Source organism: Zeugodacus cucurbitae, chromosome 2, assembly GCF_028554725.1.
Source record: "Zeugodacus cucurbitae isolate PBARC_wt_2022May chromosome 2, idZeuCucr1.2, whole genome shotgun sequence".
In the NCBI taxonomy this organism is placed as follows: domain Eukaryota; kingdom Metazoa; phylum Arthropoda; class Insecta; order Diptera; family Tephritidae; genus Zeugodacus; species Zeugodacus cucurbitae.
In genome coordinates, this window is record NC_071667.1 from 36,990,538 (window position 1) to 37,006,624 (window position 16,087).

The following is a 16,087-nucleotide window of genomic DNA, read 5'->3' on the forward strand; positions in this document are numbered from 1 at the left end:
GTTATGGCACTTTATTTGTTTTCGATTTTCGCCTCGTCGCCCTGATCACTTTGGTATATATAACCTATATCTAACTCGTTTAGTTTTGGGTCTTACAAACAACCGTTATGTGACCAAAACTGTAATACTCTTTTAGCAACTTTGTTGCGAGAGTATAAAAATTAAAATTCAAACGAATAGTATATGTATGTATATGGTGAAACCCGAAAGAAAAGTTCACTGACTTAAAAACTATTATAATATATTATATTAATTTATGTATAACCATACTAAAAATGCGATAACGAAAATCATAAAAACAAAACAAAGGTGCAGTGCCACAAAATACATATAAATAATATACATACTCCATCGACGGCTCCTTGAAAAAAAATTCTATTCTAATGAAGAGTATTTTAATTATTTTATAAAATCAACCAGGCTTGATTATATAAATTTGTTTTTAAACTGAGAGCAGTTACCTTAAAACAAAAAAAAAAAGAGTGCGTGCAGTCCCTACGCGCGGATGAAGTTATACTTCTCAGTGATATTCCAAGAAATGCATATCATTTTGTATGAAAGAAAACTAGCGAGAGACACTTTCTTAAATTCACATTTTATAAATTTATTATGCACATTTTATAAACCAAAGTCCAAATCAATTAACATTTCTGGGTTCTGACGGATTGATATCTATAATATTTACAATTGGATTATGATAACTAAAATACGATATGAAATGTCTTACATCTATTTTATCTAAATTTCTCGCGAATACCGCATCAATAGTCGTGCCTCCTTTTGTCGAAGGATCATTTCTTCCTTCATCATTTCTAATGAAAATTTCTCTCTGAGGAAAGCCAGTAATGGTTCAGCTTCTGGCAATGAGAAATTTACATTGAAATCTCCCGCAAGGAGTACCGGTTGTTCGCTATACTCTACTGGTTCTCCGATAATATCTGCTAAAGCTTGCGAACCTGCAGTTGACAACGGTAATAAAGCTTTACCGATGAACAATTTTATATCTCTCATCGATGAATTTGGTGATATATAAATGGCAATTAAATTGCATTCTACCGCACACAAATCGTCAATTCTTGTTGATGTTGATATCGTCACATCAGCATTACTCGCGTACGGAGCCTTTATGTCTAAATGAGGAGTGAGAATATGACATTTGTCTTGTTCATTGTGATAAATAGCAACGCCTGAATTTCTTGTTTCATTTCGTTGAAATCTTACAACGAAATCAAAATTTGAATTGAATGATATTATTGATAAATATTTTCTTGTGCTAAGAAACTCGAATAATTCTTTTTCTAAGGTGACAATTGGATTTCGACGTAATTTTATCATTTCATCTCGCAAAGCGCGACATGGCCTGTCATTGCTTCCAATGCCATGATAAAATTTTTTCTGTTTGTTCACTGGGATAATGTAAATTTGGTGGTTGACAAACTTACGTGCACGCATATACAAATGTAAGTTTGTGTGTTTGTTCAATGACATATAAACATGTACATATGTATGTTTATGCATACCCTGCAAGACAGGTACCGGCGAATTCTCCGGTGAAATGCCAGGGAGCGGTACCCGCAGCTTCAATGAAAGTTTCTATGCCATTCTTAAGGGCGAATTGACAAAAGTACCCGAAACTATTGTGTACGTGTGATCGTTCATCCCTTTCTTGCACATTACATTCATCATTTAGCAATGTATATATACCTCTTGCACAATTTGGGGAATGGTATTGGTACAATCACGGATGAAAGACCCAATACTGCGAACCAAAACTCCACGTGCACTTTCAGTACTGCGACCCACAAAAGCCCAGAAACTATACCCTCTGTTTTCGGTTAGTTCTACCAAAATCCCAAATGAGAATTTAATAACAAAATCATTAATTATATACATATTTATTGAAAATATCATGTCATTTAGTTGTTTATTATTATATTTACTTTATACATATATTATCGTATTACACTATATACATATGTATAAAGTAGGTGAAAATGAATATTTGAACAATTTTTGCTATCGGACAAAGGCTGGAGGAAGAGTGGAAAATGTCAAATACCCCGTGCGGTCTGGAAGTGTAAGCTGCGCACATTATGTGAGGACTCTTTTGGTTTCTTTCGGAGTTTTTATAATATCTGTTCTTTCATTAATTTCACTAGTACTAGATTCATCTGGGAGGAGGGTTTCTATAAAATATAAAGTAAAATTTGAATTTTTATAAAATTTGTAATAAAAGTTGGTAATAATTACCTTATGTTTCAGGAATTCTAAATCTAACACGGCACCGTTCAAGTCTTAACATCCATGCTCTTGCTGTAGTATTTCCATTGAACTAATTTCGGTGAATTTATGTCCTTGTAAAGCGATACAACAACGTTATGGTTTCTCAACACAAGTTGAAAATGAATCAAAAAAGTCCTCCTAATTAAACTTACAAAAAGTTTTTAAATTTCTATGAGCACAAACATTCACTTAAATTTACCCTTTAATTTCTGTGTTTTAGCTGCTAATGGCACGGCCAAGTGCCGGTAAGCTCAAAGATACTGAAACTGCTTTGCCCTCTAGCTCATTGGCAAAACCCAGTTGACACACGCCATGTCGTTCCAATTCTCGTGCTTGTGTTGACCAAAAGGTTTAATTGCACGCAAAAAAGTGACATTAAACGTAATATCTGGTGTGTGAATGATTTGTGTTCCATTTGGAAGCGTTTGCGTCCATAGTTTTGGATTTGCTTGCAGCACATATTCCATCGCTTCGAAAATTCTACGCTGCTACAATAAGTGACACTAATAAGTTTGCGTACCTTTAACGCGCCATATGAGGTTTGAAATATCTGTGTGGAAAATTAATTAGAATTTAAGGATATTATTATATATTATATTATTATATTCAATTGAAAAGTAAAGTCCTCTCTCGACGAACCAAAATCAAACTCTATAAGTCGCTCATTATTCCCGTCCTGATGTATGGCGCTGAAGCGTGGACGATGACAACATCCGATGAGACGACTCTTGGGGTTTTCGAGAGAAAGGTTTTGCGCAAGATTTATGGTCCTCTAAACATTGGCAACGGCGAATACCGCAGACGATGGAACGATAAGCTGTACGATTTATACGACGACATTGACATAGTTCAGCGAATAAAAAGGCAGCGGCTACGCTGGCTAGGTCATGTTGTACGGATGGAAGAAAACACTCCAGCTCTGAAAGTATTCGATGCAGTACCCGCTGGAGGAAGCCGCGGAAGAGGACGACCTCCACTCCGGTGAAAGACCAAGTGCAAAGTGACCTGGCTTCACTTGGTGTTTCCAGTTGGCGCCAAAAAGCAAAAAGGAGGAATGAGTGGCGCGCTCTGGTGGATTCGGCTATAATCGCTTAAAGCGGTTCCTACGCCAAATAAAGGGTGATTTTTTAAGAGCTTGATAACTTTAAAAAAAAAAAAACGCATAAAATTTGCAAAATCTCATCGGTTCTTTATTTGAAACGTTAGATTGGTTCATGACATTTACTTTTTGAAGATAATTTCATTTAAATGTTGACCGCGGCTGCGTCTTAGGTGGTCCATTCGGAAAGTCCAATTTTGGGCAACTTTTTCGAGCATTTCGGCCGGAATAGCCCGAATTTCTTCGGAAATGTTGTCTTCCAAAGCTGGAATAGTTGCTGGCTTATTTCTGTAGACTTTAGACTTGACGTAGCCCCACAAAAAATAGTCTAAAGGCGTTAAATCGCATGATCTTGGTGGCCAACTTACGGGTCCATTTCTTGAGATGAATTGTTCTCCGAAGTTTTCCCTCAAAATGGCCATAGAATCGCGAGCTGTGTGGCATGTAGCGCCATCTTGTTGAAACCACATGTCAACCAAGTTCAGTTCTTCCATTTTTGGCAACAAAAAGTTTGTTAGCATCGAACGATAGCGATCGCCATTCACCGTAACGTTGCGTCCAACAGCATCTTTGAAAAAATACGGTCCAATGATTCCACCAGCGTACAAACCACACCAAACAGTGCATTTTTCGGGATGCATGGGCAGTTCTTGAACGGCTTCTGGTTGCTCTTCACCCCAAATGCGGCAATTTTGCTTATTTACGTAGCCATTCAACCAGAAATGAGCCTCATCGCTGAACAAAATTTGTCGATAAAAAAGCGGAACACCGAACACTGATTTTGGTAATAAAATTCAATGATTTGCAAGCGTTGCTCGTTAGTAAGTCTATTCATGATGAAATGTCAAAGCATACTGAGCATCTTTCTCTTTGACACCATGTCTGAAATCCCACGTGATCTGTCAAATACTAATGCATGAAAATCCTAACCTCAAAAAAATCACCCGTTATATATATATATATATATCCCTATGATTCCAACTGATATGCCATTTTAATTCAAACGATTACAATATCCTGTTCGTTTATCATTTGCGATGTCCATCAACAAAGCTCAAGGGCAAACACTTAACGTTTGTGGTGTGAATTTGGAGGAATCATGTTTTTCTCATGGCCAACTTTATGTTGCCTGTTCCAGAGTCGGTACCCCCAGCCGTTTGTTTATTCATACTCAAAATGGAAAAACAAAAAGTATTGTTTATCCAAATGTTTTGGATAGCTAGCAAATAATTAAATATATATTTTTTTTATAAATGAGTTTGATTTAATATTTCACTTTATACGAAGCGAAGCATGTACCGGGCCGCTATAAATATTATATGTATTCATTGTATTGCTTTCAAAAAATAATAAAGTTCTGCTTATCTGTAACACCACATTCATTGACTGTTAGGCGGTACAAAGTTCGCCGGGTCAGCTAGTATGATATAAAAATGAATTGCTGTTCGTTTGTGCCGCAAAAAAACGAGAACGGCCAAACCGATCTGGCTAATTTTAGTCTTGAAATATTCGTGGAAGTCCAGAAAAAGATTAGAAAGTGAGTAAGTATGAAAAAATTTCGAGGAAGATAATAATAAGAGAATTTTATTCGAGTTGACAAGAAAAATATAAGAGAGAAAACAAAAAATTATAATTTGAAGGTTGTCATTGTTGCTTTGTTAAAATATTTTTGTTATTGTTCAATTGTATAAGGTTGTGTCGATAGCTCAAAACAATTTGTAACAAATAAGGAAAGGCTAAGTTCGGGTCCAACCGAACATTTTATACTCTCACAATTTTTTGATGTAATTTTATTAAGATAACACACAATTTTACCTATATATTCGACATAAAGTCCAATAGAAAATCATTATGTATAGTATATGAGGACTGATGTAATTCCAGAACCAATTTCACTCATTTTCACCACCAAGGTTAACGGGAATAGGGGCGACTTGGCACCTGTTAGTAGGCAAACATACGGCACATTCGGCCTTGAAATTACTCCTAAATTGCAAATGAACGAAACACCAGTCAGCAAAATCGTCAAAAATAGCGCTTTAACGAAAATTTTCCAAATATTCAAGAAGTCGTTGGAGGTACCGCACAGGACTTTAAAAGATCTTGATTGTCGATGAACGTTTTTGGTGGAGCCAGGATTCTGTTAGTAGGTGATTTACGCCAGACTCTTCCAATTATTATAACTAACGGGCTAATCGCATGCCTAAAATCATTTAATTTGTGGCGACACATAAAGAATCGCCAATTAACAACTAACATATGAGTGTTTTTGCAACAATACCAAATTGCGATTGTAGAAATAGTTGGCAGTTGACACCTCGATGGATTAATAACATTTCCAACAGATTTCTGTCACTTCATTGACTCGAAAGAGAAGTTTTCCTGATATGATAACCATAAATGACTGATTGAATGACCTACATTGGTGGTAAAAAAAATATCGATGACCTTAATGCGACAATTTAGAATTTCGGTCCAAGAGAGTTGACACAGCTGCTAACCAGGATGACGTAGTCAATTATCCCAAACTATTTAAAATTGCCTGTACTTTGCAATTAAAAGTAGTGTGAGTTGTAACCATGCTTCTTCTTCTTCTTGACTGGCGTAGACACCGCTTACGCGGTTAAAGCCGAGTCCAAAACAGCGCGCCACGCATCTCTCCTTCTGGCAGTTTGGCGCCAATTGGTTATTCCAAGCGAAGCCAGGTCCCTCTCCACCTGGTCCTTCCATCGGAGTGGAGGTCTCCCTCTTCCTCTGCTTCCACCAGCGGGTACTGCATCGAATACTTTCAGAGCTGGAGCACCTTCATCCATTCGAACAACATGTCCTAGCCAGCGTAGCCGCTGTTTTGTTATTCGCTGGACTATGTCTATGTCGTCGAATAACACATACAGCTCATCGTTCCATCGTCTGCGGTATTCGCCGTTGCCAATTCTTAAGGGACCATAAATCTTCCACAAAACCTTTCTCTCGAAAACTCCTAGTGCCGTCTCATCGGATGTTGACATCGTCCACGCTTCTGCACCGTAAAGTAGGACGGGAATGATGAGAGACTTGTAGAGTTTGGTTTTTGTTCGTCGAGAGAGGACTTTACTTTTCAATTGCCTACTTAGTCCATACCTGTTGCAAGAGTGATTCTGCGTTGGATTTCCAGGCTGACATTGTTATTGCTGTTAATGCTGGTTCCCAGGTAGACGAAATTATCTACAACTTCAAAGTTATGACTGTCAACAGTGACGTGGGAGCCAAGACGCGAAAGCGCTGACTGTTTGTTTGACGACAGGAGATGTTTCGTCTTGTCCTTGTTCACCACCTGACCCATACGTTTCGCTTCCTTATCCAGTCTGGAGAAAGCAGAACTAACGGCGCGGGTGTTGTTTCTAATGATATCGATATCATCGGCGTACGCCAGTAGCTGTACACTCTTATAGAAGATTGTACCTTCTCTGTTTAGCTCTGCAGCTCGTATTATTTTCTCCAGCATCAGGTTAAAGAAATCACACGAGAGTGAGTCACCTTGTCTGAAACCTCGTCTGGTATCGAACGGCTCGGAGAGGTCCTTCCCGATCCTGACGGAGCTTTTGGTGTTGCTCAACGTCAGCTTACACAGCCGTATTAGTTTTGCGGGGATACCAAATTCAGACATCGCGGCATAAAGGCAGCTCCTTTTCGTGCTGTCGAAAGCAGCTTTAAAGTCGACAAAGAGATGGTGTGTGTCGATCCTATTTTCACGGGTCTTCTCCAAAATTTGGCGCATGGTGAATATCTGGTCCGTTGTTGATTTTCCAGGTCTAAAGCCACACTGATAAGGTCCAATCAGTTTGTTGACGGTGGGCTTTAGTCTTTCACACAATACGCTCGACAGAACCTTATACGCGATGTTGAGGAGGCTTATCCCACGGTAATTGGCGCAAATTGTGGGGTCTCCCTTTTTGTGTATTGGGCAGAGTACACTGAGATTCCAATCGTCAGGCATGCTTTCTTCCGACCATATTCTACAAAGAAGCTGATGGAAGCACCTTATCAGCTCTTCGCCGCCGTATTTGAATAGCTCGGCCGGTAATCCATCGGCACCCGCCGCCTTATTGTTCTTCAAGCGGGTAATTGCTATTCGAATTATTCACGGTCGGGCAATGGAACATCTGCTCCATCGTCGTCGATTGGGGAATCGGGTTCGCCATCTCCTGGTGTTGTACTTTCACTGCCATTCAGCAGGCTGGAGAAGTGTTCCCTCCACAAACTCAGTATACTCTGGTCATCAATAACTAGATCACCTCTGGGGGTTCTACAGGAGTGCGCTCCGGTCTTGAAACCTTCAGTTAGTCGCCGGATCTTTTCGTAAAATTTTCGAGCATTACCCCTGTCGGCCAGCTTGTCAAGCTCTTCATACTAACGCATTTCGGCCTCTTTCTTTTTTTGTCTGCAAATGCGTCTCGCTTCCCTCTTCAGCTCTCGGTATCTTTCCCATCCCGCTCGTGTTGCGGTCGATCGCAACATTGCGAGGTAGGCAGTCTGTTTTCTCTCCACTGCGAGACGACAATCCTCATCATACCAGCTGTTTTTTTGACTTTTCCGAAAACCAATGGTTTCGGTTGCAGCTGTACGTAAGGAGTTTGATATGCCGTCCCACAGCTCCCTTATACCGAGATGCTGATGAGTGCTCTCAGAGAGCAGGAGTGCAAGTCGAGTAGAAAATCGTTCGGCTGTCGGTTGTGATTGCAGCTTCTCGATGTCGAACCTTCCTTGTGTTTGTTGACGTGTACGCCTTTCTACACAGAGGCGGGTGCGTATCTTAGCTGCTACAAGATAGTGGTCCGAGTCGATGTTGGGACCACGAAGCGTACGCACATCAAAAACACTGGAGACATGTCGTCCATCTATCACAACATGATCGATCTGGTTGCGAGTGATTCGATCCGGGGACAGCCAAGTAGCTTGATGGATTTTCTTATGCTGGAATCTAGTACTACAGACGACCATATTTCGGGCCCCGGCGAAGTCGATCAGCCTCAGACCGTTTGGTGATGTTTCGTCATGGAGGCTGAATTTTCCGACTGAGCGTGGGCGCAAATCAGCGATATGTTGAAGAACCTCGCTTTGATGCGGATTGTGGCTAGACGTTCATCCACCGGAGTGAATGCCAGGACTCGACGACGGAGTCTCTCTCCCACCACGAATCCCACACCGAATTTGCGCTCCTTTATATGGCCGCTGTAGTAGATGTCACAAGGACCCACCTTCTTCCGTCCTTGTCCCGTCCATCGCATTTCTTGGATTGCGGTGATGTCAGCCTGTACTCTTACGAGGACATCAACCAGCTGGGCAGAGGCACCTTCCCAATTAAGTGTCCGGACATTCCAGGTGCATGCCCTTATTTCGTAGTCCTTTAAACGTTTGCAGTGGTCGTCATCAAAATTGGGGTCTCTCATCCGAGGCTGTTTTTTCTTTTTCATTGGGGGGTGTTTTTATGTGGTGGGTCCCAAACCCTACGCACAACCGCATAGGCGGGTTTCGCCTTCTCACTTTAGCTCGCCTCCAAACGGATGTCTGTTGGCTACCCAGAGGATACTTGGTCTAAGACCGGAAGTCGTGAGCTGCTTGAGCCACATGTAAAAGAATCGTTCCTGGCCACTCCCAAGTGAATGACAGTCAGAAACTTTCCTCACTTACGTGAACTTCTACATATGACTCCATCCTCCGTTGTAATCATGCTGCGTAACATAAATCAACCTCGAGTAATCAATATCGTCGCCGAAGCCAAGAGTGGACCAACTAAATTTAATGTATACCTTAGCCACAAAAACGTGTGGCCGGGTCTGCTAGTCACTTATAAAAGCAAACGATTTTCTCCTGACAACATTGTTAAAATGAGTACTCTTATTGAAATTATACTACTTATACGACTTCGGAAATGCTTATGCTATTTGAGCAATTCTTGTTTTTGTAGAACAATGTTTAAATATTTGGTTGATGACATATTCACAAGTGTACGCACATGTATGATTGTATGCTTGCGCATTATTTTTGAAGTTATGCTTTTGGTTGCTGACATATTCACATGTGTACGCATTGATGTATCGTTTGTCAGTAGGTCATTAGCAGGGAAGACTAAGTGGCAGATATGTGAACTATACACCCATAGCGACCATCAAGCCATAATGATAGATATTGACATATATAATAAATGGAAAGGGAGATGTGTGCGGGCAAATAAGTCTCAAACTAGAGGTTCGAAAGACGAGACCAAGACGAAGATTTATGTTGGACGCAGAAATGAACAACTCAAATGACGCGAATGAACAAACAAAACAATTGATTGATTATGTTAGCAAAGCTTGCGATGCTGCCATGATCAGAAAAAAGTGCAACGGCCGCCGAAAGCCAGTATATTGGTGGAATAGTGAAATCGCAGATCTGAGAAGCATCTGCCATAAAGCCAGGCGGAAATTTCAAAGAAATAGAAATGCTGTGGAAAATGAGCTTCTACGAGAAATTTTCAAAAAAAAAAAACGAAAAGAATTCAAAATTGCGATCAGAAATAGTAAATCTGCATGCTTTAAAGAACTCTGTGATGGCTTAGATGGCATCCCTAATAGGGCCCTAAAAATTGCTGTAAAATACAAAACTAAATATTTTGTGAAAGTACTCAATAAATGTCTGCGGGATGGTATTTTTCCCAAAATATGGAAAAAGCAGCGTTTGGTGCTTTTAACAAAACCAAATAAACCGCCATGTGAACCAAGCTCTTACGGGCGACTATGTATGATCAATACTACTGGTAAAATTTTCGAGCGAATAATTTGTGATCGGGTAGAAAAACACCTTGAAGAAGTGGAAGGGTTGTCAGAAAACCAATACGGGTTTCGCAGGAGACGCTCGACAATTGACGTGATCAAAAAACTGACAGAGATTGCTGACAAAGCTATAGAGGGCACTAGGTGGATGTACGGATCCAAGGAATACTGTGCAGTCGTTACATTCGACGTAAAAAATGCTTTCAATTCTGCATGTTGGACCCACATACTTCAAATACTACAGGCTCTTAAAACGCCAACGTCATACGACACAGACATCATAAAAATATTTAGGCATACTGATAGATTCGAGACTAAATTTTAAGACAAATATTGAGAAAGCCTGCGAAAAAGCGAGTGGGCATGGCCTTAACCCGAATAATGGCTAACATTGGTGGACCTAGTCAAAATAGAAGACTACTATTGGCAAAAGTTACGATATCAATAGTAATGTACGCGGCACCGGTATGGGCAAACACCCTCCTACAGAAAACATATGTCAAGCCGGTTAAATCTCTATTCCGGCTTAGTGCACTCAGAGTTGCAAACGCTTTCCGCACAGTATCTCACGAAGCCGCAGCAGTCATATTTGGCATAATGCCACCCGATCTAATGGCTCAGAAGCTGAAAAGAAATTACGAGAAAAGTAAACATTATGGAAGACCTCTAACAGTTAAAGAGCGTGAAGATGAAAGACGCAAGAGTATAAACGAGAGGCAAATACAGTGGGACACAGCGTCCAAAGAACGATGGACGCACGGGTTGATAAGAAATATTGAACCTGGTTTAATAGAAAGCATGGCGACGTTGATTTTTACTTGACGCAGTTCCTAAGCGGGCATGGCTGTTTTAGGGAATATCTCTATAAATACGGACACGACGATGCAGAAATGTGTACATCCTGCGGAAGCGGTAAAGAAGATGCTGAACAAAAATTTTTTTCAATGCCCAAAATATGAGGCAGAGAGAGTTAATTTAGAGTACGAAATCTCTGAGAAATTAACTCCAGAAAATATAGTAGTACACATGCCGCAGTCGAAGAACGTGTGGCATTATGTAAAACAATGGGTCGCAAATGTAATGGTAGAACAGAGAAGATTAGAGCGAATACGCTATAGCGTGATAAGTAGTCATATATAGAATGAAATCCCCTTAAGCTCCAGTTACCGATGCTTGACTTGACTCAGCTTCGAAAAATTTGGCTTGGAAAACTTAGAAGCAGTTATACTTCACACAACTTCAACTTCAGCTGTTATTATTATAGTTAAGTTTTTTAAATTAAAATATCACCAAGATTGAAGATTTTAAAACTAGTATACAAAAAAATCTTCACTATTAGGAAATCTGTAGTGCGTTTCTGTAACTTTTCGTTATGCATAATAACGAACGATATATCGAATTCACTAGTATAACGAAGTGTAGTGTTTCTGTAAGTCTGGTGAAAAGCATTTTCGTTATTTCTCTCGTTATGATATTCGTTATCATATCATTAAAAAAATTGCAGTGATATTATTAAATATGGAAGTCTGAGACATAAAAATGGCAAAAATTCTTAGTTTTTCAGGATTTCAAGCTCCTTGCGGAACCCCTAAACCTTTTTTGATTGACCCAAAACTTTGTATATACTAGTTTTTGGGCTATTCGCATATTTCTAGGGGGTGCGATCAAGAATCCACAAACTTTTTTTATCCTCCATACAGCTAAGGGCCACCCTAATGTACATACACAATATTTTTTATGTACCTATATAATGATTTTTTTACGTTTGTTTTATTTTGTTTTGTTCCTCTAAAGATGTTGGAAATTTAATGTATTTACACATTAATTTTCCTTCAATGATGTTTGTGACTTCTTTTACTGCACGACACACAACTGTCTTACTTAATGAGCACACAAAATCTTTGCCAACGCCTCTTAAATATGATCCTGTCGCATAGTAATGAAGTGCTGCACTCATTCTTAATGATTTTGGGACAAACGTAAGCCTTTCGCCACTTTTCATATGAGGACTTAGCTCTTGTAACAAGGCTATTGCGGGATCTTTTTTAAAATGGAATAGCTCTTCAAAGCGAGCTTCCGGCAAATGAAATGGGTCAGTTGTATCCCTCAGATGTCGCCGATGAACGCGTAACATATTCCGTTGGTCCTCCAATAGGGCAAATAATGCAGCAGCTATCATAATTTGATTCACTAAGAAATTATAACATTGATAATAAATTTATACATTCAAAATATATATATAGTATATAAAATATTATTTGTACTTACGAATAAAAAAATAAGAGTAAACAAACCTTTTTTGCAGTAAACAAAACAAATATATTCGTGTACATTGACAGATGTTTATGCATTCATTTTAGTTATAGCACATTTCCTATAACATTGATAACGACTCACCACAACCATAACGAAAGGTGACTTTTCTGAGTTACAGAAACACTTCAAAACAATTGTTCGTTATAAAGCTTTCGTTACGCAAAAGTGATATTTCTTTCGATATCATAACGAAAAGTTACAGAAACGCACTACTGTGAACACGTGAAGATTTTATGTTTGAAAGAAAACTCTTTAATAAATATATGAATATAGCTTTGAGCAGAATACCACAAAAGAAACGTGCACACGTAGTTCAGTTTTTCGATATTTGGAATTGTTACAATATGTAATAAATTGGAGCCAGCCAAGCGTATATATGATAGGTGAATAAATAATTTATTCAAATTGTATTTGAACATTTACAATAAATTCGCAAAATATTTTTTTTCTGAGCAGATCACCACAAATTCTTGCAGAGATTCGCAATAGTTATGTTTATGTTGTAAAAATTACCCTCATATCGTACCTATTTGATTTTATTTGTTTATTGCACTTAAAGTTAAACACGTATTTGTGTTATAAATAAAATAAACGATTTTTTTATTAAACACATTAAAAAATAATTGTTGTGAAAAAGGTATTTTCCTCTGAATTATCTTATTTTTTCTATATTTGAAGATTTATAAATATTAAAGATTAGAATTTTAACATACTTAATTTTAACCGAAAACATTCAGGCAACACTGGAATAGTGTCATAATGAGAATGAAAAGAGAAGCAGTGAGAGAGGGAGAGCAGTTCAAATATCAACGTAACTTAGAGTTCTAAATTCAACAGACTTTCAAGTCAAGTCATGCGTTCGGTAATCAAATACATGCAAGGCCCATTAAACGGATATTTTATGTGACAGTTATCAAGTCTCTCTAGGTCAAGTCAAGTATCGGTAACTGGAGCTTTAGAAGTACTAGCCAATAGGGCTTGCTTGCCCTGTGAAGTAATACCTAACGGTAGTCCCGCAGGGCAAATATCCAAGCTATGAACGGAGATTTTTTTTTAGTGGGTTAAAGTCTCACACTACTGTTTATAGAGCAATAGTGCTTTTGGATGATTTTTACCATCTCTCAAAAAACAAAAAAAAAAAAACCAAAAACATGTGTACGCACATGTATGATTGTATGCTTGCACATTATTTTGCTTTCGTTTCTGTTTCATTTCTGCGAATTCTCAACTAGTTTATGTGACTTTTGGTTGAAATACTCTGCGTTGGCCGTTGAAAAGTTAAGACTTTACTTCACAGGATCATTTCTGTAGTAATTTACTTTCTTTGCAAATCGAAAGTATTAGCACCCGCGATGAGGAGGTATATCGTTTTATCTGACAGCGTGAGGTTTATGAACTTCATTTCTAATTTTGTCTTGTGGCATATTAGAAATGATGTTTCTTCGATGAAACTGTTTACTATTATGAAAAAGTTCAATCTCAACAGTTAGTTTATGTTGCCATTGAAGAAGTTTACATTATCCCAGTGAACAAACAGAAAAAATTTTATCATGGCATTGGAAGCAATGCCAGGTCATGTCGCGATATGCGAGATGAAATGATAAAATTACGTCAAAATCCAATTATCACCTTAGAAACACAATTATTCGAGTTTCTTAGCACTAGAAAATGTTTATCAATAATATCATTCAATTGTCAAAGTCTTCGTGCTCATGTTGATGATTTCTCAGTGAGAGTGTTTAAAGAGTCAAACATATTGATGTTATCAGAAACATTTATGAACCCTAGCGATAATCATAATAGTAAAAAATTTAATTTAATTGCCATTTATATATCACCAAATTCATCGAGGCGAGATACATATAAAATTGTTCATCGGTAAAGCTTTATTACCGTCGTCAACTGCAGGTTCGCAAGCTTTTGCAGATATTATCGGAGAACCAGTAGAGTATAGAAAACAACCGGCACTCCTTGCGGGAAATTTCAATGTAAATTTCTCATTGCCAGAAGCTGAACCATTACTGGCATTCCTAAGAGAGAAATTTTCATTAGAAATGATCAATGGAAGAAATGATCCTACGACAAAAGGAGGTACGACTATTAATGCGGTATTCGCGAGAAATATGGATAATATATATATGAAAGACATTTCATATCGTATTTTAGTTATCATAATCCAATTGTAAATATTATAGATACCAATCCGTCAGAACCCAGAAATGATAACTGATTTGGAAAATGTGCTTTATAAAATGTGCATTTAAGAAAGTGTATGGTGGACCATATTTTTATCCTTTCCCTCTCGCTAGTTTTCTTTCATACAAAATGATATGCATTTCTTGGAATATCACTAAGAAGTATAAATTCTTCCGCGCGTATGGACTCTCCGCACCTTTTTTTATTTGTAAGCCTATAATTTTCGCCAAAATCTATTTGAATAGCTATTTCAGTGGAATTTAAAGTGTGGTTTTTGCTCATATGTATTTAAATAATAAATGTAAACGTATCTATTTACATACGTAAGTTAATTTTATAACACAAAAATAATTTGCAATTTTTGAACTCCACACCTTCGACCTATTTTAAGTAGTTACCAAAATCACAAATCTCCAGATTTTTTAACAAGGCTTTTTTAATTTTAATTGTATACAAATTAACCGTTTGTACTCAAAATTTTGCGAACTTTCTGCTTATATTTACGATGCAGAGGTAGCAAGTGTTGCTTTTTGATGTCGCACCGGACATTGAAATATAAGATAATAAGAGAACAAAAACTTGCAGTTATTTGCAATCGCATGCTTTCGTATGCATTTTATTTTGGTCTTTGTACCCTTATAAAGGTTTTACTCAAAGCAAAATTTAATACAGTGGAACTTCTCTAACTCGAATCACCATAATTCACAAAAAAACTTCGACTTCGAGTTATAGAATTTGAAAATTCTCAAGCGTTTTTGAGAAATGAAAAGTTACGATTACGAAAAGATAAGGGGGTGCGCGATTAATATAAAAAACCTAATTGCCTGTATTAAATGAAAATATAAATAGCCGTCAAAATAAAATGCGTGCGTACGGTTTCACGGTTAAAACAAGAAGAATTCTTTATTCCGTTTTAAGGAATTGCTTAGCCTAAATCTTAAACTAACGGCTTAAACTAGTGGTAATTGTACGTATATATTATAAAAGGGGTAAGTATAAGAATTTTCGAACTTTCGTTAAAAATTGTAATAGAGTAATTTTAAGGTAAGTAAAAGATTGGTATTATAATTAATTCTTAGGGTAAGTACATATGTAAATTTTCTAATTCAGTATATATAAATTCAATTATTTAATATTTCTTTTACAATTCACCCTTCGTCTGCGGCGAATCTCTTCAATTCTGGAGCCTGGGCCAGAAATGCTTCTGTCAGCTCGCGCAGCTTGCGGTCGGCGCCTACGAAGTTGGTGGCGTTGTCGCTGAATATCTTCGTTGGCATTCCTCGGCGTCCAATGAACCTTTTTAGGGCGAAAATAAATGAATTAGAAGAAAGGTCCGAAACTAATTCTAAATGTACTGCTTTTGAAGTGAAGCAGACAAAAACTGCAACATATGTTTTGA

General features: G+C 37.9%; 1 long non-coding RNA gene and 1 other non-coding gene across 2 annotated transcripts; one reads left to right on the forward strand and one right to left on the reverse strand.

The window, feature by feature from the left end:
• Positions 1-2,060: 2,060 nt before the first annotated feature.
• LOC128919897 (uncharacterized) lies at positions 2,061-2,798 on the reverse strand. The gene is made up of 3 exons (XR_008470033.1): positions 2,483-2,798; positions 2,251-2,421; positions 2,061-2,186 (listed from the first exon to the last, which is right to left on the reverse strand). It is a non-coding gene; the product is annotated as an uncharacterized LOC128919897 (long non-coding RNA).
• Positions 2,799-13,772: 10,974 nt separating this feature from the next.
• On the forward strand, positions 13,773-13,979 carry LOC128920034 (small nucleolar RNA U3). The gene has a single exon (XR_008470155.1). It is a non-coding gene; the product is annotated as a small nucleolar RNA U3 (small nucleolar RNA).
• The last annotated feature ends 2,108 nt before the right edge of the window (positions 13,980-16,087 follow it).